The sequence below is a fragment of the Sitophilus oryzae genome, unplaced genomic scaffold, assembly GCF_002938485.1.
Source record: "Sitophilus oryzae breed Bouriz unplaced genomic scaffold, Soryzae_2.0 scaffold_151_pilon_pilon, whole genome shotgun sequence".
Classification (NCBI taxonomy): Eukaryota; Metazoa; Arthropoda; class Insecta; order Coleoptera; family Curculionidae; genus Sitophilus; species Sitophilus oryzae.
Genome location: NW_022146192.1, coordinates 550,176 through 556,513, shown reverse-complemented (window position 1 = coordinate 556,513; position 6,338 = coordinate 550,176).

The following is a 6,338-nucleotide window of genomic DNA, read 5'->3' as shown; positions in this document are numbered from 1 at the left end:
TTATATTTTAAAGGTTTAATTTAAATTCCAGTTTGCTGCAATGAGACTTTCTCGATAACTATATTGTTTAGGTTAGTCTAAAATTTTAGGTTTAGGTCTACTAGTTTAGGACCTAAAATATATTTTAATCGCAACCGTATTTATTATAACCTTTTACATAACATAAAACAAGTTTGTTATGTGGTATTTCCAACCATTGGCTGTAAATAATTAATTATACCAGCATATTTGTTTTGAGTTCTAACCTGAATTATTGTCTCCTCCAATCCATCCTGCCATCTTTCGAATTCTTGCTCCCCCCTTCGTTCTTTTTAAAATGGTTCTTCTAGGAATTTGCCTCCTCTTATCTTTTCATTATTCTGTCTGTGGACCTTCACCTGGATCTCAAAGTACTTATTTTTAAGTATTTTGGTTTCTGAAATGACCCTGCTAGTATTTTTTTTTGGTATTGTCAAGATTCTTGGCTTTGCATTTTTCACTAAAACTTTACTAAAAGGCATATTATGGCTTATTTGACCTATCGCATAGCCACGCTTTTAATTTTACTATTAAAGTGTGAATTTAATAAAAAATCTTGCGATGCGATGGTTCGTACGGTAGGATGCTCCTAACATAACGGTTTCCCTAAATTTATCAGATTTTAAGAGTAACTACCTTGGTTATTTTCTTTGGAAAGTTCCACTAAACTTGTAATTGTTTGGTCTAGTGGTGACATTGTTTTTCCTAAAACCGTGCTGTAGGTTTATCAAAAAATATATTTCTTACTTTCTGTCGAAGAAAACATGATTTGGACCCCCGGATTTAACCTCGGTCCTTATAATATACTGCAATTGCTGGGGATGGGAAAAATTATTTTAGACTGCCTTTTGTTTGCTATATGGCAACCAAGAGGCCTCTTAAATTGCAAACATGTGTAAGACAAATCCTAATATAACACTATCTGCAGCTGTACCTTTAATCAAAGACAAAAAACATTTTTGGAGAGCGTTTAAAATATTTTTTAATAAAATATTTTATAACTCAGCCTAAGCCTTGTATATAAGAATATATAAACAAAGGGCCTAAGGTACATTTGTGCAACTTCTGCAGTTCCCCGTCCCCATAGCAATATTCTAGTTTAAGAACCAATAGCGATATTTACTTTGCACTTAGTCAACACAATAGTTTTTTAGCTTTTATTTTTAAACAGATTCAGATTCGTTTTGACCTGTCTAAAAAATATATAGTTCATTATTTCCAATTCAAAACGAACAATAAAATATTTATCAAAAATGAGCAAAAAGCACACTAGAAAAAGGTAAACAAATAACAATGTTGCGTCACCCTGGTGCTGTAGAAAAACCATAGAGTTAAAAATTAAAAGAGAAACACTCCGTTCGGCGTTCTGTGGCCGGGTATAACATATATAAGTTACCTGTTTTCGCACAAGCTTTTATTTAATAAGAACTGCAAAGCATATTTTTCAAAAACAGCCACAAAATAACGGATCCAAGATTCAGATCATTTTAATAGTTCTCAGAGACATACTAGCGTGCATAAGTCAAGGACTATGCTGGGTTACAATGTTTATATGAGCATATGTTTATATCCACAAGGTGGATTACCCAAGCTAGTAAATATTAGGTAAAATTCTAATATTTGTCTCACCCTTTTCCAGATCCAGCCGGAAAATACAGATCATGTTAATAGTTTTCGGAGACATACTAGCGTGCATAAGTCAAGGACTATGCTGGGTTACAAATGAGTTTTTCTTTGCCTATTTATATTTATACGTGTATATAATTATATGTGGGCAGTCAAGGACTATGCTGGCTAGCTAGTAATACTAACTAGTATCCAAGCTAGTAAATATTAGACAGAATCATAATATTTGTCTCACTATTATTGATAACCATATACAGGTAGCGACATGTCTAAATATAAACAAAAATATTGCGTTAAGGATAAGACTTAATTCATATTTCCGAACACATATTTGTTTTCTTTTGGGTTGCCAAGGTGACTTTGGGCTTTGGCCTTTTACGCTAATTTTCTAGACCCTTGAATATTTAGCAAGTGCAACTAAGATTTTGAACTTGAATATTTAGCAAGTAATCTTGTAGGACATTGACACCCAATGGGTGTTGTCGGTACTTGGATATTTAGCAAGTACTTTATTAGCACCCTGTAAGTGTTACTGGCACTTGAATATTTAGCAAGTGCAACTAAGACTTGAACTTGAATATTTAGCAAGTAATCTTGTAGGACATTGACGCCCAATGGGTGTTGCCGGTACTTGGATATTTAGCAAGTACTTTATTAGCACTCTGTAGGTGTTACTGGCACTTGATTATTTAGCAAGAGCCCACATTTTTTATGCCGAAACTAACGTTTAGGTACCGTTAAATTTTAATATAGGTTTACTTTATAGAGCCGATAAGAAAAATTGCTTATATTCGAGTCGATAAAAAGTTGTTTATTTACCGGATTCGATAGTGCTATGAGTCATGAATGGTATGTTTTAAGGCAGGCAATTTATGACCGCGTCGCCGAAGAAAATAATATAATTTTAGGTAATGCGGGGTGTAGACTAATAGCCTACACCCCCTAGACCAACTCATAGATATTTCTACTACCCTTGTTTACTTATATGAACTAAAAAAACTAATTAGGGAATTAAAGGTTATTTACTTACTTGATTCATATGTATAGAGTTTCTTTTCAAGTTTTTTCATTTTCCGCCTTTTCTTGGCCCTTTTCTCACAACATATTTCTCTTTTCTTTACCCATTTCCGCGAGTTTTGTATAAAATATTGTCTGCTAAATTTACACTGCTGCTCGTGCCAGCGCAAGAAGTATAATGAGATACAAAAGTGGTGTGATATAAGAGGCGGTGAATCATTTTCTTTAAACATGCGCTCAAAACAGTGAGAGAAGTATTACTACATGGTGATCTAGGAGGACGTGTCCAACTGAAGTATAATGTATGGATTAGTTGGATATTTATAATAAAATATATTTTTACTGAAAAAAATGAAACGCTGTTATATTTTATTTATTCTCTACAGGTGTCCCAGGGCTGAGCATGCATTAGAACTTTCGAGAAAACTACAATATGCAGATCGGAGATTTTTTGGACATCATTGTTTTATTACGAGATCTATCGAATAAAAATATTTTCAATATGGCGGCACTTCCGGAAATAACGGAAGTTGACGGCAACTTTCTTATTTTAAATGGGTGTCCCCATTTTTTATTACATGTTTAAATTCTCAGTAAAATTTTATGAATATTTATGTTAAGCTCTATACCTAACATTAACCGTTTTAGAAAAAAAAATATTTAAAATTTTTGGACGAAAAAATCTACCCGTCATTGATAATTTATATAGTCTAAAAGTCAAATTTAGTGATTACTACAGCCATTGTGACATAAAGAGAAGACATGTGGCTACTTATTTATTTTAAAAATTAAATTGTTTTAATGTCATTGTTTTCTTCAGGTAGAGGAACATGTATAGTCAAAAAGTAACGAATTGAAAAGCCTTTTCACTAATGAAATAAAAAAAAAGTGGATTTCCATTCGAAATAAATGATTTATGATAATTTTTTAATCGCTCAATTCCATTACAGCTGCGGTCATTATTATATGACATTCAAACAATTTCATTTTTGAAATAGATAGCCATATGCCTTCTCTTTATGGCACAGTGGCTGCGATAATCACTAAATTTGACGTTTAGGCTATACACATACTTTTGACAGGCAGTTTTTTTCGTCCAAAAATTTTAAATATTGGTCTTCTCAAAAACGGTTAATTTTAGGTATAGAGTGTTTGATACAAAAATTCATAAAATTTTAAATTATATAATAAAAATAAGAAAGTTGCTGTCAACTTCCGGTATTTCCGGAAGTGCCTCCATATTGAAAAGTGATTATGATTTTTAATTGATAGATCCCGTTGTAAAACAATGATGTGCAAAAAATCTAGATATTGTAGTTCTTTAGAAACTTCTAATGCACGCTCAGTCTGGGACACCCTGTATAAATACATCCGAAATATGTAAATAATATACAACTGAAAATATAACATACTTTACAATGAGGACCAGCAGCTTTATCACTCTATTGTACTTTTATTTTTCAGTCAAAATTAAATTCTCCAAACACTTCAAAGTAAAATTTAAAACTCTTTGAATGCTTTGAGTTTCGTCTAACGAACGAAAATCTTATTTTATACTCTAGCCATTCTCTCTTCAACTAATTTGGTAATATTTTTATAATGATAAAAGTACTTCGTAGAAATTAATCGGTAATTTCGGTAATTCCTTCGTTTTAATGCCAATAATTTATTCATACAGTTATTCATACATATTTAGTAATATAACTACAAGACATAGATATATATTTTATTATTTACTAGAAATTTTCTTTTTCACTGTTAAAACATGCAACAATTTTTTGGAAAAGTTCAGATACTAAATTTCAAACAACTTTCGTTTTTCAAACACTAGTTTTTGAGGATATTCTACCTTTATTACATTAGGTATACGAAAATACGAAACTAGGCGACATTATTTTATAGGCTAGAAGTTATTATAGGATACAGAAACTTCTAAACGAATAACAAATGTCGTTAAAAGCGAACAATCGCCCACAAAATTCCAAGTTTAATTTAGTGTATGTTATTTTCGATAATATTTCTTTTCTATTTATATTTATTTTTATTTTAAAAATCGATAAACGGGGTTTCCCTGTTTTAACCCCTGATGTGAGCAGGAACTGTCTGAAAATACATATAGGGAATGTAAAGGTGAGATTTTAAAATAAAAATATTTTAAGGATATGAAGAAGAGGTATATCGATTAAATAGTCCAAGAGCTGGCGTAAAAAATGTGCAGGAGTTTTCAGAATTTTTTAGAATAAGGTCAGTGACCCAATTAACGCCCAATTACGCCATCCGCCATTTTCAGCGATTCTAGTAAAACTGTAAAAAAACAGTACGTCACAATTTTATAGATTCATATCAGAATATACAGGGTGGTCCGAACTGTATTCCGGAAACTGCAGTAGCATATTATCTAGATAAAACTGAGTAGAAAAATAGAAAAATTCGTTTAAATGTATGTCCTAAACTGCTTAATTTCGGAGATACAGAGTGTAGAAATTTCATTTTTATTTCGACTTTTTCCAAATAACTTCTGAAGTGACGTCAATATTTGGATCAAAAATGATTTAAGGGAGTTTTTTGACATGAGAAATTTGATTTTGATATCAATATGACTCAGGTGTAGAAGGGATGATACAGGGTATAGAAGTTTCATTTTTATTTCGATTTTTTCCAAATAATTTCTAAGTAAAGTCAATATTTGAATGAAAATTGGTGTCTGGGAGTTTTTTGACACGAAAAATTTTATTTTGATGTCAATATGGCTCCTACTTGTAGAGGGCGCCACCTACATATTTTTTTAACTGTATTGAAGAATAATAACTTTTTGTTCGTACCTGTATAAAACTAGTGAGTAAAAAAAATATCCATTTAAGACATGTTTTACTGAAAAGAGGTCTCTTGGTAAAAATGGCTACGAGTAATGGTTCTCGAGATATTTGGAATCGAAATTATCAATACCCGTGGTCATTGACATAAATTAAACATGTTGACAAAATAATAATTATTAGACTGAAATTATAAATTTGAAATGTTTTTGTGACAAAAGTTCAATAGAAACAGTTTTAACCTCATTTTTTTCAAAGAAAAATTTATGATTAAGTTATTTAAAAAAAATAAAAAAGTTCCCAAATTTATTATTCCGGTCAAATAACTATCCACTAGATGTATTGACTATTTTCATTCTAAATATCTTGAGAACGGTTCCTCGTAGCGATTTTATCAAGAGACATTTTTTACGTAAAAAATCACGGAAATGTATATTTTTTCACCCAGTAGTTTTATACCGGTACGGACGAAAAGTTATTACTCTTCAAAACAGTTAAAACACATGTAGGTGGGCCTCCTGCAAATAGGAGTCATGTTGACATCAAAATCAAATTTCTCATGTCAAAAACTCCCAGACATCAATTTTTTATCCAAATATTGACGTTATTTCCAAAATTATTTGGAAAAAATCGAAATAAAAATGAAACTTCTGCACCCTGTAACTCCGAAACTAAGCATTTTAGGACATACATTTGTACGAACTTTTTTACTTATTTTTATTTGAAGAATATGCTGCCGAAGTTTCTGGAATACAGTTTGGACTACCCTGTATATTCAATATACAGGGTGTCTCAGATTTTAATCGGGAAAATTTAATAGACAGGGATATCGTTAGGGTGTTCATTTTTGTTCATTTTTTATAA